This window comes from Papio anubis, chromosome 7 (assembly GCF_008728515.1).
Source record: "Papio anubis isolate 15944 chromosome 7, Panubis1.0, whole genome shotgun sequence".
NCBI classification, from domain to species: Eukaryota; Metazoa; Chordata; class Mammalia; order Primates; family Cercopithecidae; genus Papio; species Papio anubis.
The window spans coordinates 146,782,034-146,809,488 of NC_044982.1; the positions used below are offsets into that span (position 1 = coordinate 146,782,034).

At 50.1% G+C, this 27,455-nt stretch overlaps 1 protein-coding gene across 5 annotated transcripts in view; it reads right to left on the minus strand.

Moving 5' to 3' along the window:
• Positions 1–11,119, minus strand: part of PAK6 (p21 (RAC1) activated kinase 6) — a 39,171-nt gene extending 28,052 nt beyond the window's left edge. For 2 of the 5 annotated variants that reach the window (XM_017960518.3, XM_009209908.4), the window contains exons 1-2: positions 11,038–11,119; positions 9,526–9,608 (exon numbers count right to left, since the gene is read on the minus strand). The gene's annotated coding sequence lies outside the window, so the exon portion shown is untranslated. Of the gene's footprint in view, positions 1–9,525; positions 9,611–10,090 lie in introns of those variants that run through there. The other 3 variants (XM_009209907.3, XM_003900761.3, XM_021940417.2) reach the window with 3 other exon arrangements.
• Between the last annotated feature and the right edge of the window lie 16,336 nt (positions 11,120–27,455).

The window sequence follows — 27,455 nt, forward strand, 5'->3', positions numbered from 1 at the left end:
ATCAGGAGCAGTCTGGGGACAGTGTCTCCTGCAGCGTCCACGTGCCACCCTCTGCCTTGTTCCCAGGTTGCCATGCTGAGCACAGGGGGCTCCAGGCACATCCTCCTTTGAGGAGCCTTGGCTGCTGGCACAGACCTTCTGGTTGAAGGAATTGTCCAGGCACTCCCATTCTACAAATTGGGTAGGAGCTCTGGAAGAGACACCCAAAACAGGCATTTCACCACGGGACATGGCTCTTGGAGTGGTGCCATCTCAGAGGTATTGGCAGGCCAGTATGGTCTGGGAGGGCAGCAAGGCGGGCATGTCGGGTGGGGCAGGTACTTCCTGGTTCTCCCTCAGCCTGTGGCTGTCGGGGCCTGTTGTAACATCTGAGCGCCAACAGCCAGGGCTGAGCACTCGGGCTAGGGCCAAAGAGGAAAGATAGGGATCAGCTTGTGGTTTAGAAAGACAAACACATTATCCCTTCCCTGCATCTTTCTGCTCCATGACTTGAAGAGCTTCCTGGGGATGAGGAAGGCGACTAACAAGCTCTTTTACTCCTTCCAGCCTCCTTCCTCTGGGCGACTCCGCCCTCCCCTAATAATAGAAATAATAATGGCTGCCAATGATGGCATGCTTCCCATGGACCAGGCCCGGTACAAAGCTATGTACCTGTGCTACCTCCCTTAGTCTTCACAACAACCCTGGGATGGAAGTCCTGTACAATTATTATTCACATTTGACGAATGAGGAAACTGAGGCTCGGAGTGGTTAAAGAACAGCTGAAGATCTCCTAATTACTGCTATAGACTGAATGTTTGTGTCCCCCCAAGATTCATCTGTTGAAACCTATGTCCCCCCCAAGATTCATTTGTTGAAACCTAATCACCAATACGAGGGTATTAGGAGGTGGGGTTGTTGGCAGGTGATTAAGTCACAAAAGCAGAGCCCTCATGAACGGGATTCATGCCTTTATGAAAGAGGCCCCCAGAGAGATCCCTGGCCCTTTCCATCATGTGAGATTATAGCAAAAAGACAGCCACCTCTGAACCTGGAAGCAGGCCCTCACCAGACACCAGATCTGCCAGCACCTTGCTCTTGGGCTTCTCAGCTTCCAGAACTGTGAGAAATAAATTTCTGTTGTTTATAAACCACCAGCCCACAGTATTTTGTTATCCAGCCCAGAAAGACTAAGTAAGCCAGTTACTGAGTGGAGGAACTGCAATTTGAATGGAAGTGTATCTGACCCCAAAGCTGGTTCTCTCAATTCTGCTGCTTAGAGGCTGCTGGCGCCGTGGAATGTTTGAACAGGCAGTGGGGAGAGACCAACTCAGACCTGAATATAAGGCATTTGTATTTTAAAAAAATCACTGCCCAGGAAGGCTGTCACATGAGACACAAGAGGGCTGGGGGTGGGGGTAGAGGGACTCTCCCTCCCTATTTCTGAGTAACATATGAGGACCCCCACATGGCACTGGGTGTGAGGGGCAGAGGGGTCCTCAGGTTCCCCCACTCTGTCACTGAGTTCCCTGCTAGGAATCAGGTGCTAGGCTTTCCTGGCCACAAGCCAGCACCCTGCCTGAAGTTCCTGCATCCCACGTCTGCCCTTCACAGACCCAGCACCCCAGCCGCCTCAGTCCCTCAGGCAGGACCTGCCAGGGAGGTGGGGGCACGTGTGCTGGATGCTTGGCAGGAGGAGCCCTGAGGAGCCGGGGCTCCCAGAGGGGTCCCCGCCCACTCACCCTGGAGCCCGAGGCCTGGGAGAGAGGCACTCTTGGGGGAAAATCCCTTCCTCCCACTCTCCTCCAGGCTGCCCAGCACCTGCTTCTTCCTGCTCCTCACCCCGATGGGACCACCCATCTCTCTCTGCTGATGGGACCAAGAGGGAGGTGCAAACCTCCGAACCTCCGCGCATCTGGAAGTGTGAGCCTAGGAAGCTGACACTGCCAGGCCCTCGGGGCCCCCAGGCAGGAGGGAAGTTGATGGAGTCTAGCTGCAGAGCCGTGGAGTCCTGCGGGTGGGAGCCCTCTTGCCTCTCGAGACTTATGGCATGTCTCTGGCCTCAGTCTCCTGATGCGTGTCATGGAAAGAGTACCTCCCTCCCTTGGGAGGGTGGTGGAATAATGAGGTCTAGAGCATTGGGATACAGGAGTATGGAGGAGCAGCACCCCCAAATGGGTTGAGAGGTTCTTAACCCTCAGCCCTCACAGTTGCGGAAGGGACCAAGGAGAAAGCTCCCCTCCCCGCCCCCGGCGTGCACACTGGAGCTTGGTTTGATGTGCCACGGAGTAGAATCCCAGGATTCGTCCAGAAAACAAGGCTACTACTTGCTACTAAATCAACCCAACAGGTCTGTTCACCCCAGATTCCGGAAAGAGAGCCCAGCGCCAGGGAGTAGCACTGTCTGGGGCCTGGTTAGGTGTTTTGGAAAAGCCCATGGGTCCCTGCCTGGCTGCTGGACAGACGTGTCCTGCTGATACCCTGGGCCTCAGCAGAACCTCGAGCCTCTCTCTCTCTGCCTGCCTTTCCCTCGGGTTCTGCAAGTGTACTAGGCTTCCTGTGCCAACGGGAATATATAAAACCATCCTCCCCAAACTCAAGCTGACACTGGGGGCTAAACTTGCTTGACAGTCCCAAAGGGGCCTGGTGACCCGGGAGGAGCCCCTCAGATGCAGGGACCTTTGCAGGCTGCGGCGCCCATCCCAGGTGCATCCTGGGCTACCCTGGGAAGGGCTGGGGAACAGCAAGAGTCAGGTCTGTGGTAAGGACACTCATTTTAGAGACATGATGGATTCATTTAATATCTTCTCGCTACAATTGCTTTGCAGCGCCTGCTCTTAATGGCCTCCAAAGTTTCATCCAAACATCTGTTGCTGGCAGTTTAGCTCTCTGGCTGGCATGTTTGCTGGCAGAACTAATAGCTGGATGCCTCCTTGAATGGGAAACTTTCATTGTCTCGTCTTCTCCCTTCTGAGCTTCCAGCGACTGCCCCAGGTCTGAGATTGGGTGTGACTGTGACACTCCGGCGTGGAGCCCAGTGGCTGACTTTCAGGAAGGACAGGTGAGTGTGGGGGACGGAGGCCTGTGCCTGACTAGGTGAGGGCCCAGGCCCAAGCTCCAAGGAAGGAAAGGGTGTGAGAAAGCAGGGTATTTGTTGCCTGAGGCCCACCTCCAACACTTTGGGCAGAACACCTTAGTTCCAGATGCACAAAACACACAGACTCTGGGCTGTGCGGCCCCCTAGGAACTCTAACTAGCTGGTCCTAGAGTCTGTGGACCTCTGCACGTGCCCTGGGTCAGAAGGCATGACCTAATGGCCACGGCAGATCTGTGCTGTGCTGCCACGCTTCTCAGGGTCCTCCCTCCCCCAGTATTCTGGCACACACCGGACAGAGCCCCTGGACTACTGCAGGGGTGGTTGGCCTGCTGGGACATTTAGTTGAACGCTGACATAGCAGGGTCCTGGTAACACCACTGCCATACCCTCACCAGCGGCCGGTACAACAGCCTCTGCTAGGATGATGGACCTCATCGTCCATGAGGCAGCCCCTCCTCCTGTCCTGACCACCCTCTCCTCGACAGGAGTCCTGAATGCCTGCTCACTCCTGGCCTTGCATTCTTACCCCCGGGGCCAGCTCCATCCGTCCCCAGGATCTGAGACCTCTACCTCTCCCCACCTTTCTGGATCCCAGACACATGGTCTTCCAGCAAGATCCACTCTAGTGGAATAGAAAAACTTTTCTTGTCTAGCTTGGGCCTGGTGACCGGCGACAAGTGACAGGCCTCCTGCCTCTGGGAACTGACCTCTGATGGTGGCTATTGGACATGTAAATGCCTGCCTGGGGTCAAAAGTCTACACCAATCAGAAGATCACCTGAGGAACAGGGCCTCCCAGGTGCCTCCCCTACCCTCCGCCCAAGAACCTCTGTTTCATCTCTGACACTCATCATGACTCCCTTCTTTGGCTTAAGACATGAAGTTACCCGGGATAAAAAGAACTTGAATCAATCCATTCATAAATTAGTTAGATCTCTTCATCAGAGAGCGGCCTGGTACCCAAGAGTGGCCTGGGTGCCGTGTGCAAAGTTCATCCTTGGGAAGCACTTGACTGACAAGCATGGGCTGGGCTATGGTTTCAGGTCCAGCAGGATGCTGGGGGGATGGCAGGAGGCACCCAGGAGCGAAGTAGGGACCTGCCCAGATTCCCAATGTGTCAGGCCAGGCTGTGTCTCCCAATCCATCAGGTTACCCAGTGGCTGCTGCCTCCTCCCGCATGGGCCCTTGGTAGCACGGGGGTGGGATGGGGGGCAGTCTGGGTAGCAAGAGTGCTGGGCAGGCAACTGAGGATCCCTGGGCTGGAAACTCACCCTGCCATTAGTTAGCTGTGTGCCCTCGGTTCCCACTTTCCTTCTCTGGACCTGTTTCCCACTTTAAAATTATGGGGGCTGGATGAAACATCCTCTGGGGACTCCCGCTGGCTTGAATGTGCTACAGCAATCTGAGATGGCCAGCTCATTCCTGGGGCAGCCTTTTCCGCCTCAGAGCTCCTCCTTGCTGGCCTGGGACTGTGCTCTGGTGGTGCAGGAGGCTGTGGCATAACTGGTCCCCTCGCTCCCTCCACCCTCTGTGCTTTCTTGCACAATTCCATAAGCTGAAAGAAAGAAAATGGAGGCTGGAGCCTCTTCAGGCCAGGAAGCTGAGCCACATAACCAGTCTTCCCGGTTTTACAGTTTTAACTCTGCCGCTGCTGCAGCCTTCAGGAGTCCTGGTCACCAGGCAGGCAGGCAGCAGGAGGCCTCGGGCGAGGTGACTGGTTTGTTGCTGTCTGCCCTGAGTTGAGCGGGCTGGTCCCTGCTGCACTGGGATCAGAGATCAAAACACAGCCCCAGCTGAACTGAGCTTTCTGAACCTGCTTCCCTGGACACCCAGAGGATTCCCTAGCCAGGTCCTTGACAGCCTGAAGGACACAGCTCTGCTTCTGGCCCCATAGCAAGAGGCCCAAGGGGCTGAATGCATGGAGGCTGTGGGCAGACCAGAGCACGAGAGACTGCTGCCTGGGCAGAGAGACACTGGGATTTGCTGACCGAGGCAGCACTTTTGGGGAACAGGTTGCCATGGAGAATCCACAGGTGTGCAAAAAGAGTCGTCACTGTCCCTCTGTGAATACTTGGGTCTCTGCCCTGCCTGATGTGTCGTGATGAGGTTTAGTTGGAAATACTGGCCAGCAGAGGTGTCCCTTTGCTGGGGCCGAGGCGGTTGCAGCCTCTCGTGTGGTTATGAGGGAACCTGTTTTTTTCGCATGTGAGTTCCCCCAGCCCAAGAAAGCCTGTCATGCTCTGGGGTTGCCTCGTTTTTCTTAGGTGAATAGGCCTTAGGATTACCTTTCCTAAATTCACAGAACAGATAACCCTTTGTAGAAAAAACAGGTTGGGTGTGGTGGCTCACACCTGTAATCCCAGCGTTTTGGGAGGCCGAGGTGGGCAGATCACCTGAGGTCAGGAGTTTGAGATCAGCCTGGCCAACATGGTGAAACCCCATCTCTACTAAAAATACAAAAATTAACCGGGTGTGGTGGTGGGTGCTTGTAATCCCACCTACTCGGGAGGCTGAGGCAGGAGAATCGCTTGAACCTGGGAGGTGGAGGTTGCAGAGAGCCAAGATCGCGCCACTGCACTCCAGGCTGGGCAACAAGAGCGAAACTCCATCTCAAAAAAAAAAAGAAAAAAAGGAAAAACGAAAAGTTTCTGAGATGGAGCCTCACAATTACTAGGCATTTCTTTTTTTTTTTTTTTTTGAGACGGAGTCTGGCTCTGCCGCCCAGGCTGGAGTGCAGTGGCCAGATCTCGGCTCACTGCAAGCTCCGCCTCCCGGGACCACGTGATCCTCCCGTCTCGGCCTCCCAAAGTGCTGGGATTACAGGCTTGAGCCACCGCGCCCGGCCCCGGCATTTCTTTTTTTTGAGACAGAGTCTCGCTCTGTGGCCAGGCTGGAGTACAGTGGCGCGATCTCAGCTCACTGCAAGCTCTGCCTCCTGGGTTCAAGCGATTCCCCTGCCTCAGCCTCCTGGGTAGCTGGGACTACAGGCATGCGCCACCACACCCAGCTAATTTTTTGTATTTTTTGGTAGAGATGGGGTTTCACCATGTTGGCCAGGATGGTCTTGATCTCTTGACCTCGTGATCCGCCCACCTCAGCCTCCCAAAGTGCTGGGATTACAGGCGTGAACCACAGCGCCTGGCCCACGATTACTAGGCATTTCTAAACCACTTGCCAGGGTGGTCCGGAGCCTGCCGTGGCCTGGTCTGGCCCCTCTGCCTACCGCATCGCCAAGTGTAGGCTTTAGATGGGACGCAGCAGAACGCGGTTCCTCATGGAGTTAGGGCCAGCATGTGAAAAAAGCTTCCAGGCCCCAAAAGGCATAGGGCCAGGGCCACAGCTGGGCTCTGGATCCCTTCACCAGGGGCAGCCCACTTCAAGTCCTCAAGATCTCCCAGTCTAGACCCCAGAAGGAGGAGTCTCAAGTTATTCCTTAGGAAGTCTCAGTGGACAAACAATGTGCTATTTTGGGAAAAAATAGACCTGGCATGATTGTTTCTTCCCAGCTTTCCTGGGCATTCTGAGAGCTTTCATTTCTCCTCAGAGGAGGGTTCTTTCAAAGTCACCTCCTCCGTGAAGCCTTTCCTGATTCCCCTGAACAAGGTATGGTCTCTCCTGGCACTTTGTTCCTCTGACACCAGTTATCATCACAGTGATAATAGTTATCTCTTGCTGAACATGTACGTACGTGCCAGTCATGCCGTTCAGAGCATTCACTTATTATCTTATTTAATCCTCTCAACAACCCTAACTCATAGGTACTATAATTATCTCTGTTGAACAGGAGAGGAAATTGAGACCCAGAGACATGAAATAACTTGCCCGAGTCACCAGGAAGAGGCAGTACCGGGCCTGAGGCTCACGCTGCTGACTTCATGTTAACCAACCACCGTCCTGCCTCTTCCCGCCCTGGTCTGTCTCCCCCAGCCTTCACCTCCTCCTGCAACTGCAGATAGAAGCTGCTTCTTCCTTTGTTTGTCATTCTCAAGTTATCTGTTTTGTCCATCTTCATAAAGTTCTATGTTAAGAACCATCGCCCAGTGTTGGTGTAAATGTATAAATTATCTGGGCTGGATGGGTCATGACTGCCAAGTTCAGCGATGAGTCTGGGACACAGAGTGGGCAAAAGGACGAAGCCACCCGGGGGCTGATCGTGGTTTTGTGGCTCCGCTTGTTTCTGGTGCAGTTGGCCCCACGCTCAGCTCAGCTTTCCTCTCCACTGCTCTGCTCCAGGGCTATAAGCATCCCCAGGGCAAGAGCTCTGTCCTGCCTGGTCCACCCCCTCTTCCTGCCACCAGTGCTTGCACCTAGTAGGCAGGCCATGGCTGTCATCTGCTTGGCAGCCTGTGCGTCAGAACAAGGTGCGGCCTGGACCCCACACCCTGCCAGGAAAAGACACGGTCCCCTTTATCTCACACCTCACTCTTCTCGCCTTAGCCCTTCCTGGGCCCTAGGGCTGAGCTCTCAGAAGGGGGCAGCTTCCCAGGCCCAGGCAGACTGCTCGCCCTGGGCAGGAGGGCCAGCCTTGGCTTCAGCAAGTTGGGAACTCATTCTGCCCTCAGAAGCTTCCATTTGCTGCTCCACCCCAACCTGCTGGCTAGTCCACCAAGCTCTCTCCTTGAGGCCCGCTAGGTGCAGGCAGCCAGATGCCTCCTGATGAGCTTTACTGGCATCCTTCCTGCTGCTCAGGTCTCAGGCACTGCTTCCGCAGCCCGGGCCTTCCTGCTCAGGGTGACGAGGGCATCTTATGGGAAGGACCTTCTGCTTCAGTCCACAGGACAGCCTCCCATGAGTCCTTCCTGCCTTCCGCACCCAGGACACTGTGCCGTGGGCATCTCTGGGCCATTTGGGTGAGGAATTCGGTCTTTCAGTGTCTCAGCCTCTTCCCTGCCCAGTCCCCTATGCAGGGGGCCTCTCCCACAGAAGTGGGCTGGCATAACAAGGCCAGCTGTCTGGAGTCCGCCCTGAGCCCTCAGGACCCCAGGCGCCTTTTCCTCTCCTGCCCAGCCTGCCCTGGCCCGTACTCTCTGCTCCCCCCGGCCCAGCCTGCTGCCCGCTGGCTGGCCTGCTGTCTGCCTGGTGCTCAACAGCCTCGGCCCCTCTGCCCCCAACTGGGCAGCAGCCCCTGCTCAGCTCTGCATTCGTGGAAGACTCCTAGGCACAGAGTCACCTTTTGTGAGGCAGCAGGAGATACCCCACAGCTGGGTCATTCTCCTCATCCAGGAGCCAGGTGTGGGAATTCACTGGCGTGAGAGACACTTACGGGTTCCTCCCGACTCCGAGTGCATGTGCTCCTCCAGGACAGGGAACTTTTTGGTCATCCTTAGGAGTTGTGCAGAGTGGGCTTTCCTTGGCTGGAGACCCCACCCACTGCATCCTCCCTGTGTCTGGCAAGTCTGGGAGGGCTTCGGTTTGTCCTCGGGGCGCTGGACAGGCCGTGCAGTCCCCACACTCCCCATCTCAGGTGCACAGAGCTTCCATCCAAATCAGCTGCTCCCAGAAGGGCTTGCCTCTGGCGCTGACCCTTCCCTGACCAGGCGCTCTGCTCACTAGGGCTCCCAGGTACCACCTCCAAGACTGGCCAGGACAACCGCCAGGGAAGTCTGCCTGCAGAGGAGACTCCTTGCTTGCCCCAAAGGCCTCAACCCCAGCTCGATGAGCTCCCGTGGGGCTGAGTCCCAGGCCCACCAGGCCTGGGGGCCACACGGCTCCTAAGCTCATCCTCTCCTCCTGCAGCCCAGTTCCCACCAGAACCAGCCTCAGGAAGACCGCAAGCAGAACCGCGCAAACCTCTTGGTGTATGATGCCAGGCAAAGGACAACTGGAGACCGCAGGACATTAGCCTTGCTTCCTGGTGGGGCCCAGTGCTTTATAAACCCGAGCTCACTGGGTCTGATGTCCCCGAAGCTGACCAGGTCATCCACCCTGCAGCAGGGGTGGGGAGCCCAAGGCCTGTGAGGAGTGACCATGCTCGGCCAGGCAGCTCCCCGAACCTGCCCTGACACTGAGTTTCAGAGTCAGAATCTGTGCCAGGTGAAACCCAGCAAAAGGGTGTGACTTGGAGCCTGGAACCCAGCAGCGCTCCCTAAATATTTGTGGAATGAATACACAAGGGAAATGTCCCAGAGGCGGTAAAGTGAGAGGGGCCTGGTATAGGGGTGTCCTGGTGACACTGGGTTGGCCCAGAAGGGGCAGGAAGTACATGCAGGAACAGCAGAAACAAGCACCTCTCCCTCTAGCTAGGCAGCCAGCGTCTAGCTGGGATTGGACTGTTTCACAGTCAATCTGGAAAGAGGGCGGCAGGTCGGGTTGGGAGTGGAGCTCCTTGACCCAGGAACCCACAGCTGTGGAGTTAGCTTCCCTGTCCCAGGTGGGAGGCAGCCTGGACACCTTAGTATCCCCGTCCCTAGCCCAGGAATCCGGAGCATGCAGCGGCAGGGGGAACCTTACCGTGGCCGCTCCTTCTGGGCAGTGGGGCCCCGCGTTCTCCACTGCAGGCTGGTGCTTGTTTCTAGCCCAGGAAGCGGCACTCCCTTCAGGCAAAATAGAAAAAAAAAAAAAGGAAAAGAAAACCTCAGTGCTTTTTTCACCCAGCCTCTTCTCCTGAAGGCTCCTGGTTGGTGTTGTCCTGCCTCTGTGGGCACAGAGCCTCCCTCCCTCTGGCAGCTTACTCACTGGTGCCCGCAAAGCTGCCAGCTGTGTGGGGGAGGTGAGACCTCCCCCCTCCTGACACACACTGGGGCATGCCCTGTGGGGACCAGGGGCTTGAGGGTGGCACCCGCTGGGTCCTGATCGTGGGGAAGCCGTGCCCTGGCCAGCACCCTTCTCACTGAATGGTGTCCCTGTGAGCTCAGCAGAGACGCACATGGGTGCTGACTGGCCCTGCCTGAGAGAGTGACAAGGTTCTTGGTAGGAAGCTGTTTCCTTGGTACCCAGACCTGCCAGAATGAAGGGGCAGCCCAGCCCCCCAGTGATGGGCTCTCACCCTGGCCAGCCCCTCTGGAAGGCTTCCTACCTGGGCATGTTGCTGTGTCTCGGTCCTGTGCACCCAGACAGGGCCTGGGCCTGCCGGGGCTGGCAGCTGCTCCTCACCCTGCTTAGGCCGTGTGTCTGGCGTCCCCTCTCCCTGATGCCCATCTCAGGGCCTACGCCCACCCAACATCAGTTAGGATAAACTGCTGTCAGGCCCCCAGCCAGCTCTGCTGGACCCAGCTGCTGTCCCCAGCACACACACTGGCTTACACACTCTCGCACTCACACACACGTGGGTCCACGCCCAGCATAGAGCCACCTACCTGCCCAGGCCAGCCTAAGCCAATCCAGCCTCGCTCTCCAAATGCCACTCCGACCCCAGAAGCCACTCCTTTACAGAAACATCCCCGTGGGAGATGAGTTCAGAGCCAGCCCGGGAGGACTCCAGTCAGCTCGGACAAGACTGCCCTTCTGTCCTTACACCTCCAGAGGACACACACGGGCAGCCTGACCACCATATCTGCTATTGCACTCTGCCTGCTGCCACGGCCCCCCGGGCACCTCTGGCCCCCACAGCGTCTTCCATATCTTTAGCGGGTGGCAGCAGACTCACAGCAAGTCCCATCTTCCCGGAGCCCAAGGTAGGGAGGGGAGAGCTAGAAGGGGCGGGACTCAGGTGCAGCTCCAAGTTTCCAGCTCCCAAAATAATCAGATGCAAAGGAGAAGCAAGAACAGCTCCAGGCGGGCGGTGACTCAGTGCTAGTGGGCCGGCTTAGTCACCTGGATGGCTGCTGGCGGCTCCTGGTACATCAGGACGGGAGCAGCGCCCTCCCCCACCTGCCTGGACAGTGGCTGTCTCCAGAGTGTGGCCGCGGAGCCCAGCGCCCAGGGCTGCCTGTCAGGCGAGGCCGCTCCACCCCGCTCCCGCCCATCAGGGCCCGGCGGCCCCGGCTGCGGCGCGCCCCTCCTCCACCGTGCGCCCCGGCTCACTTTGGGATTTCTCCATTAAATCCTCAGGCGGCGACCTGCTCGTTTGGGGCGCCGAGCTGCTCCAACGTTGCTTGGCAATTTTGATATCGTCGGGGGTTGCCATGGGGAGGAAGGTGATGTCATTGACACAAAAAAACCCACGGAATTTACAAATCAGCTGGGGCTGGAGCTATTTATAAAAACACGTTTTTCTCTGCCTTTCTTTGCTGAAGGGGAGGAGGAGGAAGGGCTGCCTGCGGGCTCAGGGTGAGCCTCCCTGCTGTCCTCCCTACCCTTGCCCTAGAGAAGCCAGACCTCCTTGGCTCACCCCACCCCCCACCCCCCAGAACTTGGAGCTGTGCATTCAGACCTGGCAGGTGCTGGCCTCAGCTGGTTTTGCTTCGAAGGCTGAGAGTGGCACATGGGATGTAAGGCAGGGCCGGTGCCGGCTTCCTGGGTTGGCAGGAACCAGAAACCAGTTACTTAACTGAGTCCCTTTATTTCACTGCCCCTGGTCAAAAACAGAGGCATTTGCTGGTGAGGCAGCTTGAGCTCCTTGATGCGCCCCCCTACCCGCTCCCCGGAGCGCCAGGTGGAGCCCAGATTTCCACAGTGCCCTTCCCATTCCTAGCCTCAGTGTCTCCTCCGCTGGCTCCTTTTCTTCTCCCAGTGTCCAATCGTGGGCTGCCCAAGCTCCAGGCTTGGTCCCCTGCTCATCTCTCCCCACATTCAGCCACCACTCCGTCAAAACACCTTTTTTCTGTGGCTTTGACCATCACCCGGGCAAACGCTGGCCCCAAAACTCATTTTGTGCCTGCCCCACTTTGGGCGCCACCTCTGATGGCCCAGCTCCCACTGCCAGGACCCACTGGCTATTGACAGCCAGAGGGAAGCCTGGGAGTTCTTGACTCTTTCCGTCCCCCAGTCCCTTATATCCAAGGTGGCACCTGGCTCCACATTTTATTTTTGAAAACTCTTTCTAACTTTCTTCTGTAGCGAAGCCATGCGGTGTTTGGTTAAAAGCCCAGGCTCTGAGTTTTCAGTCTTCCGCATCTGAGCTCCACTGTTCGTCAGCTGAGTGACCTTTGGCATGTTATTGAACCAACTGAACTTCAATTTCCTCATCCATAAAATGGGGATGATTTCACCTGCCTCACAGGGCTGTGGGAATTAAATGAATAAAGTTTCTGGCACAGAGACTGCTCATCTTGATCCTAATAAACATTAGTTTTTATCCACCCCTCCACTGGTGGCAGATTAATCTTCCCAAACCATGACCCTAGGCACCTTCTGCGCAAAGGTCTCAGGCCGCATGCGTAGACGTTTTGATTGAACGCAGTGTTAGATATCATGGCATTAAACATAAGAATTTCAATCTGTGGCCGGGCATGATGGCTCACGCCTGTAATCCCAGCACTTTGGGAGGCCGAGGCGGATGGATCATGAGGTCAAGAGATTGAGACCAGCCTGGCCAACATGGCGAAACCCCGTTCTACTAAAAATACAAAAATTAGCTGGGCGTGGTGGCGTGTGCCTGTAATCCCAGCTACTCGGGAGGCTGAGGCAGGAGAATCGCTTGAACCCGGGAGGCGGAGGTTGCAGTGAGCCGAGATCGCGCTGCTGCACTCCAGCCTGGTGACAGAGCGAGACTCTGTCTCAAAAAAAAAAAAAAAAAAATTCCATTTGTGGTCATCATGAAACATTTCCCTCTAACTAAGTTATCAGTTCGCTTTGAAGAGGAACGCTGTATTTTTCTTCTTTTTGTATCTCCATGTAATTTTGTGTGTAAACTTATATATAATCCACTTCTGCTCTGTCTCACTAACGAATGATCCAGGAAATGCAAACCAAAACAAAAGGGATATACCACTCCCTGCCATAATACAGTGAAAAAAAAAGGCAGGTGGGAGAGTGAATCGGTACATTCTTCTTGGGGGGCAATTTCACAGTTTTGACCAAAATTTCAAAATGTGTATGTACTTGATCCAGCAAATGCACTTCTAGGAATCCAAGTTAAGAAATAGTTGCACATCGGCCTGAAGATATTGGTATAAGAATATTCACGGTAGCACTGTTTGTAACTGCAAAGAACTGGAAGCCACCAAAATGCGCATCAATTGGGCAGATTAATTGGGTGACAGATTAATACAGGATGATACATCCCCATGCAGTGAAGTATCTGCAGCCTTAAAATGAATGAGTTTGGTCAGTCTGTATGTATGAGGAAGGATGACCACCATAGTTGAGAGAAAAGACCAGGTTGATCAATGTTAACTTGAAAATATAAGATGGCATAATCTCATATAAGTTTTTTATTTAAAGATATTTCTATATCTGTATGTTTAAACCACAAACTGTCAATATGGTTATCCTTGGAAATAGGAGTGGTGGTGACAGGGGTCTTTCACCGTGGACTTTTTACACTCTTGCATTGTTTCAGTGAACATGTATAGTTGTATTTAAACAATACAAAATTAAAAATAAAGAAATGCATGTTTTTAAAACTAATAATAGGTCAGGCGCAGTGGCACACACCTGTAATCCCAGCACTTTCGGAGGCCGAGGCGGGTGGATCACTTGAGGTCAGGAGTTCGAGACCAGCCTGGCCAACGTGGCAAAACCTCGTCTCTACTAAAAATACAATAATTAGCAGGGTGTGGTCGTGGGCGCCTGTAATCTCAGCTACTCAGGAGGCTGAGGCAGGTGAATTGCTCGAACCCGGGAGGTGGAGTTTGCTGTGAGCAGATTGCGCCACTGCACTCCAACCTGGGCAGCAACAGAACGAGGCTCAGTCTCAAAACAAACAAACAAACAAAACCTAATAATAGAAACCCAAGAGCTATGGAGAGTACTTAAAACTGGTATATTTGCACATTTTCCTCTACAAATTCCACTTTAAGGCAAAAATGTGGGGATGTGGAAAACACTTTTTCTTCCCTCGTGTCTTTCAATTTTCAGAAATGTTAAGAGGGAGGGCAGCATGACGATGTGAGGGCACTAAGGCAGGAGATAGAGTACATTACATTAAATTCAAACCACTATCATCTTTTTCAGATAAGAATTACCATGACTCTCTTTAAGAAATGTAACATTTCTAAGTTTCTGCCTGTTTATGAGAAGCAGGCAGAAATTCCTGAAGAAACATCAGTAATTTCATAAATCAAGAAAAATCATGTTTTCCAGATTTCTGCTATAGTAGCTAGCAGAGATAATAGCCATTTCATGAAAGGAACTGAGAACAAAACAAACCACCTCCCCTGAATCTGCATCAGTCAGGTTCTCTGTCAGCCTGCAGAATCAAGTCCAGGACAGAAGCGATGGCAGTCCTGGGGTCTCTTAAGCATCAGGACTGACTGCACTCCCACAGATCACCCCTGCCTGGATGACAGGTGCTCCCACCATGCTGTCCACCTAGTGCATCCTTGCAGGGAAGGAGTCTGATTGGCTGGCTCAGGTCGTATGCCTGTTTCTCAGGGAGGGTATCCTGGAGACAGTGCTTCCGTTATCACACGATATAGGGAGGAAAGTTAGGGTGCTGTTACTAAACCAAAGGGGGAATGGGTGCTGGAGACCAAAGGGGACCAGCCAATGGTTGCCACAGCATCTCTGCCACTTTTTCTAATTATTTTCAATTCCTGAGTGTGATAATCAGCCATTGTTGATATTTGATTCCTGTCTTGTGAACCTGATGGCCTGTGCAAACTGAGACCAGTTCCTCTATTATATCATGTTTCATGACTTCCTGATTTGATGAGAGGATCTGCAAATTTAGAACCATTTTTTTTTTCCAAAGGCTGTAGAAAGGGGGCTCCACCAGCCTGCAAAGGTGGCTGCTGCTGCAGCGGGCAGGCCAGCAGATGCTTGTGTCTCTGGGCCAGTGGTGGGCCCTGGTGCTTAGCACATGGCAGGTGCTCAAGTAAACTTTGTTGAAGGAACGAATGAACATCTTTAGAGGTTCTGTGCTCTAGCCACCCTCCTTAGAATGCGTGCATCCCAGAGCTGAAAGGCACTCTAGGGACATCAGCCCTGGCCCTCCTTCTACAGGTGAGAAGACCACAGCCCCAAGAGATTAGGTGATTCAGCAAAGCCTCAGAGAAAATTAAAGGCAGTCAGGAACTCAGCTGTTCCTCCTCACAGACCCATGGAGTTCCCTTTGCTGCCGATGGCAGCCCCATGCTAGCAGCAAGCTCTGAGTGTGACAGATCTGTAATTTGGTCAAAGGCAGTGGTGGTGCTGTCACCACAGACATTTCTACCTTTGAATCTTGGCTCCTAGGGATTTGCAGCAGCGTGAATCAGCCAAGCCAGTGTCCTTACAATTTCTTAGTCTTTTACTGTGTTTTTGTTAATGGACATATACAGTACTTGCAGTCTCAAAAGTAATTTGCCTCACCTGCATCATTTTGGTGAGTTGGATTCACCTGGAACAACTGTTTATATCAACCTTGTCCCACTGTATGGTTTAAAAAAACCATCTGGGGATGTCTTTGGAAAGGCCATGTGGCAATGAAGTTCCAAAAATTTTCATACACCAGTGCTTCCCAAGTTTTCCTAAAGAAAGAATAATAAAAACTTCTAGAAACAAAGCCTAGGGCTCCAGTGTGTGGGTAAAATTCATTTGCTGCCAAATTTTTCTAGATCTTTAGATTCCTCCCCACACTGCACACCCGCTTGTGCTGCATGTTCAGAAGGTGCCTCACTCAGGCGTTCTGATGGGCCTGTCTCCACCCACCGACACTAGTCAGCGCCTCTCACCGCAGGTCAGCGCCTCTCACCGCAGGGCCAGGAAGGGAGGAACAGATTCTGCCTGCCTTCCTTCCCACCATCCCAAGTCAGGGCAGGTTCCGGAAAGGAAGGGCTTGATTAATGAGGTGTTGCCACTGGAGGCCTGTATATCCCACACTCCAGAGCTGGCCTTACCTTGGCGGCACTCGTCAGCCCTGCGCCTCCAGGAAAGCTAGGCCAGAAGCAGGGGCTCTACCTTCAAGAGATTTTTCTAAAGTGCCTTCCTTGGCCGGGAGGGTACAGAGGAACAGATGCTTCCTGGACATCTGCCCCAAAGTACTGGCAGCAAAGTAGGGGATGACTAAGTGAAGTCCTGGGGTCCTCAGTGGGAGGGAAGTTTCAGGGCCTTGTCAGATAGGTCCCTTGCAAGCCCTCCCCTGTGGCCCTGCTCCTGCTGTCCTCCTGTGGGCAAGGTGTGTGGAGGATGCTGGCAGGGGCCAAGGGTGGGCACAGTAAGTGACAAGAGATTCAAGTAGCCAATGTCAGCAGACAGCCAGAGAGGGTAGCAGGAGGGCACCATTTGGCAAGGTCTTCCCTTTTTACCCAATCTCTAGTCACAAAGCTATACAAGATATGAGGGAGGGGAGCACAGACCAGAATCTCGTCAGTATTGGAAGAGGCCCTGGCAAGGGACTCTGCTGTTGACTTCTCGAACAGTTTTCCCTCAGGAGAAAGGGTTTTCAGGCTGGGCGTGGTGGCTCGCGCCTTAATCCTGGCACTTTGGGAGGCCGAGGCCGGAGGATCTCTTGAGTCCAGAGGATCTCTTGAGTCCAGGAATTCGAGACCAGCCTGGGCAACACCGAGACCTTGTCTCACAAAAAATAAACAAAATTAGCCAGGCATGGTGGTGCACATCTGTAGTCCCATCTACTTGGGAGGTTGAGGTTGCAGTGAGCTGAGATTTGGCCACTGCACTCCAGCCTGGGCAACAGAGTGAGACCCTCTCTCTCGGAAAAAATGAAGAGGGATTTTCAAGTAAGTGAACAGGGAATGCAATGCTTTTTTCCAGGACTAGGTGTATGAAATTGTGAAAATACTTGATTTCACAAGATGGGGTGGCAGCAGCTGAAAACCCTTTTATGTGAAGTCTCCAACACGTCAGGCGTAGTACATCTAGGCCCTTTCCATCTGTGATTCCATGGACTCCTCAAAACACCATGAAGTAGGTATCATTACCCCAGGTTCTACAGATAAGGAGTCTGAGGCTCAATGTGTGTACACATCTTCTCCCAAATCAGGAAGTCGCAACGCCCTGGCTTTCCTTGTGACACCACATGGCTGAGGCAGGAACTCACTGGGAGCTTTGACTTGACTTGTTTCTGGGTGACTGAACAGATGGCTGAGAGGGAGCCACTCAATCAGGGTCTGGCCACAGCCTGCTGTGACCGGGGCTGAGGGTACTGCTGCAAGGGATGTGCCTCCCTCTGTGCTGGCTGGACAGAGGCCCACACCTCAGTGGGGAGTCAGCTTTCAATCTCCAAAGGCTCAGTGGCTGGCAGCAGGCCCGGCAGAGGCCTAGCCTGTGGATGAGCCTTTCCCCAGAGCAGCGCCTATGGGAGGGGCTGGCCCATCTCTGTCAGAGCAGGAAAATGGGGAGACCACCAAAGACTGGCTGGGACTTCACTAGGGATAGGACCAAAAGCCTTTTGTCAGTGAAAGGGTCACCCCTGCAGACTCTGACCAGATGACCTTAGGAGTGGGGCTGGTCCAAGCGGCGTCTGGGTCTTGACTCTGAGGAGTTAATGGCAAAGTGAGGAGCTGCCCAGAAGCCAGTGTGAGCAGAGCTGCAAACTGTAGAGTCCCAAGTCCTGGACTCACAGGTGTGTCCTCTTTCTGGCATATGATGGGATAGGCCTCTGCCATCTCAGCCCCGGCCCACCAGGAGCAGAGCCTTCTTGACACACCTGTTTCTAGGGCTGCTGCTAAGCCTGGCAGCATAGGTGGTGCAAAGGAGACAAAAGACACACACAGAGCAGGGGTCCCCAACCCCTACGGTGCGGACTGGTACCGCTCTGTGGCGTGATAGGAACTGGGCTGTACAATAGGAGGTGAGCAGCAGGCAAGCAAGCATTACTGCCTGAGCTCTGCCTCCTGCAAGTGGCATTAGATTCTCATAGGCATGCGAACCCTATTGTGAACTGTGCACGCAAGGGATCTAGGTTGAGAATTTAGTTTCACCCAAAACCATCCCCCACCACCCCTCATCTGTGGAAAAACTGTCTTCCATGAGACTGGTCCCTGGTGACAAGAAGGTTGGGGACCGCTGACAGAGGGTTCCAAAGATCTCTACAAAGCCTGCAGTGAAACACTATTTTTTTGAGCACGTACTTTAGATTATGTGCTGTGTTGAACCCTTGCCATACACTAACTCACTTAATCCTCACAATACAATTAAATAACCCATTCAACAAATATCTACTGAGTACCTGCTAGGTACAATGCTTTCTGCTAGGTGCTGGGGAGAACTCAGTGAGCAAGTTGAGACCCTGTCCCCATGAAATTTATAGTCTGGCTAGGAACCATCATAATCCCATTTCAGAGATGAGGCAACTAAGGCATTGTGATGTTAACTTACTCAGGTCATTAAATGACAGGACATGGGTTTGAACCCAGGTGATCTATTTCAGAGTCTAGGATGCTATTGTGTTACCAAATCCTTCCTTTTTTCTTCCCAACAACACACTACCTATATAGCAGACACTGTTGATTACCTTTTTTTTTAAAGAAAAAAAAAAAAAGAATGGAGTCTTGCTCTGTCACACAGGCTGGAGTGTATTGGTGCCATCATAGCTCACAGTAACCTCAAACTCCTTGGATCAACTGATCCTCCCACCTCAGCCTCCCGAGTAGCTGGGATTACAGGTGTGAGCCGCCATGCCCGGCTTGGTTGCCTTTCTAAATCCATCTCACCTCCCTTGCTGGAAGAAACTCTGTTTATTAGAATGTACACTCCTCTCCTAACTGTGTACTCAGCGAAAGGCCCCTCCCCAGCCCCAGCCCTTAGGGGTGAATCTTAAGTTTAAACTAATCTTGGTAACGCCCTTCCCTTTGCCAGGGATTGGTGTAGGCCCAGATATGTGACAATCTGGCCAAGAGACATGTGAGGAAGCCAGCTGGGAGGGTTTTGGGAGAAAGTTTTCTTACGCTGCTCCAAGTTGTTGTGGAACTTGGAACTGTGGTAGCCAACTGAGACCCACAAGGGAACCAGCTCGAGGACAAAAGCCAACATGCTGAGGATGGAGGAATAGGAAGGTGGAAACAACTTGGGCCCTACATGAACTTCTGAGCTCCAGGTTTGCTGCTATGTGAAATAACAGATATTCTTACCCCTTAAGATATTTTGGTTGTTCTTTTTTTTTTTTTGCAACTGAAAACTACCTAATATAAGCCAGCTCCAGCCCCTGTCATGCCACACTAGCCCTTACTTCAGTCTAACACATACACTGCTCCACTCCATCGGCTCCTGCTCATGGCTTCCCTTGAGATGTCCGTTTTTAACTGACTTATTTCTCTCATATATTATCTTGGCTTTTAAGTGCTGTGGCCTGTTTCTCCTTCAGCTATCTGAAGGAAGTGAGCATGCCTTACATTTTGTTATATTCTTCGTGGTACCCATCATCACTATGGAGGCCACAGTAAAACTTAATATATAGGGGCTTTTTTTTTTTTGGAGGTAGAGTTTTGCTCTTGTTGCTCAGGCTAGAGTACAATGGCATGATCTCAGGTCACTGCAACCTCCACCTCCTGGGTTTAAGCGATTCTCTTGCTTCAGCCTCCTGAGTAACTGGGACTATAGGCATGTGCCACCATGCCCGGCTAATTTTGTATTTTTAGTAGAGACAGGGTTTCTCCATGTTGGTCAGGTTGATCTTGAACTCCTGACCTCAGGTGATCTGCCTGCCTCGGCCTCCCAAAGTGCTGGGATTACAGATGTGAGCCACTGCACCTGACCCTAGGGGCTTATCTTTTTTGCCACATTCCAAGATATTATTTGCTGCCCTGGAGGGCAAAAATGAACACATTTCTGTGTTCAACAAAGAGTGAAACGGGAGTCAACAGGTTGCAGCTGCAGGCCGGAGTGAATGAGAATGTCAGGCATCTCTCTCAACAGTGGCTTAGATTCACCAGTGGTTTGCACCAGCTCCTACTGCCTCCCATGTGCCTTGCCCTGGGTTGGATGCTGGGGAAACAGACACGAATCACTGCTTGCTCTAAGTCAGGGAACTTCCATGCTCACCTACTGTCTTGTGTTCATTCTCATAAGAACCCTTTGAGGTAGGAGCCATCAGTACTAGTTTAGATGGGCAAGCAAAGGCAGTGACCTAATCAGATCAAGCAGCTGTTGAGCCCAGGTTTTCCAGTTCCTGAATTGAGTTCACAGGGCTTTCTATTATTTCCCCTTTCCTTTTTCCTATTAAGCAAGTGATCACCTTTTATTCATTGGCTCAGGTGAGGGATGTAGCACAGCATAAAATAGAAATACAGTCAGGCATTACTTAATGACAGATACTAGCTTAATGATAAGAGATACATTCTGAGAAATGCATTGTTAGGTAGTTTCATCGTGCAAACATCAGAGTGTAGTTACACAAACTTAGATGGTATAAACCTATTGTACACCTAGGCTATATGGTGCAGGCTATTGCCCCTAGGCTACAAACCTCCAAAGCATGTTACTGTACTGAATACTGTAGGCAGCTGTGACACAAAGGTGCGCATTTGTGTATCTAAACATATTTAGGCTGCAGGCAGTTGCCCACACCTGTAATACCAGCACTTTGGGAGGCCGAGGTGGGAGGATCCCTTGAGTTCAGGAGTTTGAGACCAGCCTGGGCAACACTGTGAGATACTGTCTCTAATTTACAAAAAAGAAAATTAGCCAGGTATGGTAGCACACACCTGTAGTCCCAGCTACTTGGGAGGCTTAGGTGGGAGAATCGCTGAAGCCTAGAAAATGGAGCTGAAGTGAGCTCTGATCATGTCACCACACTCCAGCCTGCAACAGAGTGAGACCCTGCCTCAAAAAATAATAAAAATAAAAAGTAAACATATTTAAACATAGAAAAGGTACAGTAAAATTATGGTATTATATCTTATGGGACCACAGTCAGATATGAGGTTCACTGTTGACCGCAACACTGTTGTGTGGCTAGATGCGCTAGCAACAAGAGAGTCTCAGGAAGGGACTAGATGCCTTAAATGGGATCAGTAGGCCATGCCCCTATGCTAGAAAGCCATTTCTCCTGGTTGGGGAGAGGAAGACTGAGATGCACCTGTAAGTGGCTGGTGGGCAGCAAGACCCTGCCTGGTACCTCGGAGCAAACAGGACCCAAGACAGCCTTTTAAAGATCTCTGCGCTCTGAACATGGCACAGAAGCAGCCCAGCTGTAAGCCAGAGGTCCTTTGGGCTGAAACGGCCTTGTGGAATGAGAATGGGGACTGGATGGACTTTCCTGATACCTTGGTATGTAGCTGATCTTAAGGACTATCTCTTTAAGTACAAATATTTGGTTCCCTGAAACTTATCCTGATAGAAACAACTAATTTTCCCTTATCTTTAAATTACAGAATACTGCATTTCTTTCACTCACCTTTATTATATTACAGGTTTAGCTATACTGTGTACATTGTCAAAAGATAGTAAGGCTCCAACCAGCTGACATCAACCAGCGGAGATCTCAAATTACTTGAGAGGTTTCCAGAGAACCTTAGACCATTAGAACTAAATCAATACAAACATCTACAAGTATGTGTACTTAAAAGCTTCAGTTCTCAAAACTCCGTAAAGTAGGCACTTCAGTTATCCTCATTTTATAGATGACACTGGTTCAGAGAGGTGAAGTAACTTGTCCAGTGCTAAACAGCTAGGATTCAAGTCCAGATATTTTGGCTAAAGGCAGAATTTCTAGCCACCATGCTAGTGTTTGGTTTGGTACCATAGGCAGAGCGCCATCTCAATGCTGAGAAGGTTCTAAGCAGACCTTGGGCCTGTAAAGTCGACCCCTTATAATGTGAGCACTATATTGAAATCCTAACCAGGGCATAAAAAGAGAACTTGCCGGCCGGGCGCAGTGGCTCATGCCTGTCATCCCAGCACTTTGGGAGGCTGACGGGGGCAGATCGCCTGAGGTCGGGAGTTCAAGACCAGCCTGACCAACATGGAGAAACCCCATGTCTACTAAAAATACAAAATTAGATGGGCGTGGTAGTGGGCTCCTGTAACCCCAGCTACTCAGGAGGCTGAGGCAGGAGAATTGCTTGAACCCGGAAGGCGGAGGCTGCAGTGAGCTGAGATTGTGCCACTGCACTCCAGCCTGGGCAACAAGAGTGAAACTCCATCTCGAAAAAATAAAAGAGAACTTGCCTCCAACAAACTTATATGAGTTGGAGAGGTAAGTCCACACATATAGACAAGTCCAAGGCAATTCATAATAAAATGTCACAGAGGAATGGTACAGGGAGGAGCTGTGCAGCTGCCCCCAAAGGCCTATACCATGGAACCTTGACCACTGGTCCATATGCTAGGATATTGAACATGCCTGTCTGAGTGAGTCCTGAGCAATGGCCTTTATGCCTGTTCAGTGATGGGGTACACTTGATCTGAAACGTCCCTTCTGGCCATGCTAGTTAGCTTTTGTCTATTCTGTCTCACTCATATTTCTGCCAGCCTGACCCCCTTGACTCGCTGGGACTCTGGACTCACTGCACACTCATTCACCCTTAGCTATCATTTCCTTGAATGAGAAAACATCATTGAAGATTCATGCATGTCATCTTTTTAAACTGTGTGATCATTTTGTTCTAGGGTTATCAGATTTTTCAATTTTGTTTAGAATGCAAAAGGAAACAAATAAGGGCCAGGATGGTGGCTCATGCCTGTAGTCCCAGCATTTTGGGAGGCCAAGGTGGGTGAACTGCTTGAGCTCAGGAGTTCAAGACCAGCCTGGGCAACATGGTGAAACCCATTTCTTGGTGGGAGCGCGCGGGGGTGTGGGGAGCCAGCTAGGCTCTAAAATGCCAAAAAAAAAAAAAAAGTTTTAAAAAAGAAAACAAATAAAATGCATATCTATCTTTTTGTCCACAGATTTTAATTGGTATTTGTTTTCATGAAATGCCATCCTCACTTTAATTTCAAGACTGATGCAATTTAATAGGAAATACAGTACACATTTTGGTGGAATATACTTGTGAAAATAACATTTAATTTAAAAAGGTGTAAACAGGACGGTGAAGTATATTGCAATGTAAGGTCAGCAGTCAATTATTACATGTTAAAGAAACATGTATAAACTGGCATACTAAAAATGAAAGTGAGATTACACTTTCAGCTACACCTAGAGCCTTATTCAGATATTTTTCCCTCTCACCAAGGCTCCAATGTAACTACTTTCTGAACTTGTGGCTCCTCCTTTCCAATATTTTAATTCACGACTTATTTTTAAGAACCATGTGCTCATTTCTGGGAGTATATAAAATTAATAGACACATAGTCCCCTGCTCACAAGGGGCTTAAAAACTAGCAGTTTGGCGGGACAGCCACAGTTTCCCGTGGAAAGGCTAACATGAATTTACAGGACAACACTGCTTATAAGCCGAAGGTTGGCCACACAAGCCTCTAAGGAGCAAGATTATCAGAAGTAATATGCTTTGAGGGAAAAAGCACATGTCTACAGAAGTTTAGCCTAAGTTCATCACTGTTTGTTCTTTTCTTAAACATACATCACTTTGTGAAAACTCAAGTTTTTATATGAAAGCCATAAAAAATGTATTTTGTGTTGAAAATAGTTGGATTTTATATAATTTTATACTTTGTTCACAGACACAGGAAGTTGTAATAGTAGAAAGATGGTAATTTTACAAAGCACATCTCTAATAGAACATTATAAAACATTTAAACATGACTTTTCATATACTAAAAATAAAAGCTCAGATATATTATCTTCAATGATTTAAAATTATTTTAATTCTCATTTGAATTCCATATCAACCTTGCTTTCATGTTTAGATAATAAAGCTTTCCAATGTCCCAGTTTTTTAAAAAACGAACATTTAACAAGGCTTATTTTTTATAACATAGAGGAGGGAAAAGATGACAAAAACACGGCCTATAATTTCTTAGCCTAGATTAACCCAGTATGTTTTTTAAAAAAGCAATTCATGTACGTGGTCAGAAAATTCAAAATGCTTATAAATGTACAAATTGAAAAGAGCCTTCATTCTTTCCTCTCTCCACTCCCATACACTCTCCCCACGAAAGGCAATCACCTTTTCCCCACAGCTTTTTTCCCTACATCGGCTGAAAATGTCTGCCTAGCTCAGGTTCTGCCATCTACAACGGCTCATAGCAAATTGGAAGGGCGTTCCCTGCCAATGGCGAGGCACCCTGAAGCCTGCAGAGATGGTCTGCCAGTGCCTCTGCACTAGTGCCAGGACTACCTTCCTGGGGTCTGTCACATGGATTATCCCTCTGGGGACTGTCGAGTGTTGGAAGCGGAAAGGGCAAGTGTTAGAAACAGTGCTTTCTCTGAGCTCCTGTGTCAATGCTTTTGTGAGATAAATTCTTAGAAAAATTTCTCAGCTAAAGGGAATATTTAAGTGAATTTTGCCAAATCAACTTCTAATAATGTACCAATTTGCGTCCCAATTAATAATATATGAGTGCCTGTTTCTTATCATCCTTACGAATACAATTTTCAGCCATTTAGAGTGAATGACAATTTCTCATTTATTTTGCATTTTATTTAGTTAAGAATGAACATCTCATGTATATGAGCCATTAAAATGTTTTAGTGGATTGTTCATGTCCTTTGCCTGTTTCTTTTGGTTTTCAATTTTTTATTTTTAAGAGTTTTTTGGATAGGTAAAACATTTTTATTCGTTCAGGTACTGTTCTAGACAGTGCAGTCAAACAGGAAACAACGAAAATCCCTGCCCTTAAGGAGTTCAAATTCTAGTAGAAAGATAAAGAAAAAAAAGTGTATGTATACACGCACACACACAACACAGACGCATACACACAACACAGACACACGCACGAGGCGGTGACAGGTGCTATAGAAAAAAAATAAAGGAGAGTAAAAAGGGATAGAAAGTGACAGCAGTGTGTGTGGGATGGGATGCTATTCTGTACAGTGTACAAAATGGTCAGGGACAGCCTCTCTGATAGAGTGGAGATTTGAGAAGACACCTACCTGAAAGGAAGAAAGGGAGTAATTTACCTGAAGATCAAGGAAAAAACTTTCAGGCAGAAATGTTTTTTTCTGCCAAAAAACATCTGGCCTTTAAAGCCAAAAGTCTTTAAAGAGAGGGAGAGGGAAATTAGTTGGCACATTTGAGAAGCAGCAAGGAAGCTGACTACAGCAGTGTGGGTGAGGAAGAGGGGAGTCAGGGAGGAGGTCAGAGAAAGAGTGAGGTCAGATAGGGTAGGGTCTTACAGGCCATGGTAAAGTCTTTGGAGGGTTCTGATTTGGCTGGAGGTGGGTACGAACAATAGAGATGAGTCATGAGACCAGATGAAAGTCGATGCAAGCCTGGACAACACAGTGAGACTTTGTCTCTACTAAAGATTAAAAAAATTAGCAAGGTGTGGTGGTGTGCACTGACACTCCCAGCTACTTGGGAGGCCCGAAACCAGGAGATTGATTTCACCACTGCATTGCAGCCTGGGCGACAGAGCAAGATCCCTGGGTCAAGGCAAAAAAAAGATGTAAATATTTGTTGCCAGTAAATGTTCCTAGTTTGAATTTATGGTGTTTTAATTTTTTTGGAGGGGAGGATAGGTGGCTATGCTATATTTAATTTTTTTTTATCTACTATAGTAATAGTAATCTTCTTGTTTATATCTTGCTTTTATGTCACACAGGCAAAAGATTGCAAAACCATCTATTACATTGAATTCTGATTAAAATTTCTGATTTCTCCAAAATTATTTTGGGGATAAGCAGTGAAACAGGCAAGATCAATGCATAAGACTGCACAGTGTATTTGCTGCACAAAGGTACCAGGCTGAGGGCGTAAGTGGGGACTGAAGTTCAGTCAAGCTATGGTGCATTGGGAGGTACTGAATCCACTAGAGGAAGGGGCCTTTTCTAATTTGCACAAAGGTGCTATATGAACTAGTAGTGGCACTGGGGATAGAGTTCAAGCTTTAATCCATTGTGGGTTTCCTTTCTTTCTTTCTTTTTTTTGAGACAGAGTTTCACTCTTGTTGCCCAGGCTGGAGTACAATGGCATGATATTGGCTAACTGCAACCTCCACCTCCTGGGTTCAAGCAATTCTCCTGCCTCAGCCTCTCAAGTAGCTGGGATTATAGGCATGCGACACCATACATGGCTAATTTTGTATTTTTAGTGGAGATGGGGTTTCACCATGTTGGCCAGGCTGGTCATGAACTCCTGACCTCAGGTGATCCACCCGCCTCAGCCTCCCAAAGTGTTGGGATTACAGGTGTGAGCCACTGCACCCAGCCTAATTCACAGTTTTAATACCAGTTATTAAATAATCTTTTCACATACTGACTTAAAATGCCATCTTTGTCCTATTAAATATTCATAGCTTCTTATGTCTCTGGTAAAACCAAGGACCCCATTAAGGTAGAAGTTTGCAATATTACAAAAAAAATTTTTTTTTTTTTTTTTTTTTTTGAGATGGAGTCTCGCTCAGTCGCCCAGGCTGGAGTGCAGTGGCGCGATCTCGGCTCACTGCAAGCTCCGCCTCCTGGGTTCACGCCATTCTCCTGCCTCAGCCTCCCAAGTAGCTAGGACTACAGGCGCCCGCCACCACGCCCGGGTAATTTTTTGCATTTGTAGTAGAGACGGGGGTTTCACCGTGTTAGCCAGGATGGTCTCGATCTCCTGACCTCGTGATGCGCCCGCCTTGGCCTCCCAAAGTGCTGGGATTACAGGCTTGAGCCACCGCACCCGGCCACAAAAAAAAATTTTTTTAAATGCATTTTCCTCACTAGGGAAACCTTAATTTTAGGAGCCAAATTAGAAGCTAATTTTGGCACATTAGAAGAACTGGTGCAGTTGGAAGAATTCCTTATTTTCAGATGCAACAGAAAAGCACTTCTTTGCTGTCTTTGCTTAAAGGCTTCAGCTTAAAGACACCAATGAGTTATTTCAAAGAACCTTGTGCTAACCTTCTCAAAGGCTTTCTTATCCACCTTGAGATAAGCTCAACCAACAGTCTGAAATCCTACGGCTCCAAGAAAATCTTTTTATTTCCAGGTTCAGGTTTGGCATCAGTTAGAGCACTATCTGTGGGTGTACAAACACTTTGTGAATGGTGAGATGCTATATGTTATGTGGTCTCTTTTCAAACAGAAGTAAAACTCCTGCCTTTTCAGCTGTCCCTCACTACCTAACCAGGTCCATCACTACACTATTACTGCCTTAGTGAGACAAGAAATAAGAACCATTTGAAACTTCTGCCAAAAAGGAAATGCTTCCTTCTCCCAAGACAAATAAGCATAAAATATAAGGGAAATGGAAAGGATCTCACTTTGTGGTTTTATGCTTAGGCAAACAGAAAACCTAAGACATTGTAAGTCCTAATTGGTCAGGTGCCTTTTCTTCTCTCTACAAAGAAGGGCTGGGGTTGGAGGAGATTGGAATGCAAGGAGGGGTGGCAAAACAGCAAGTTCTCTAACAAAG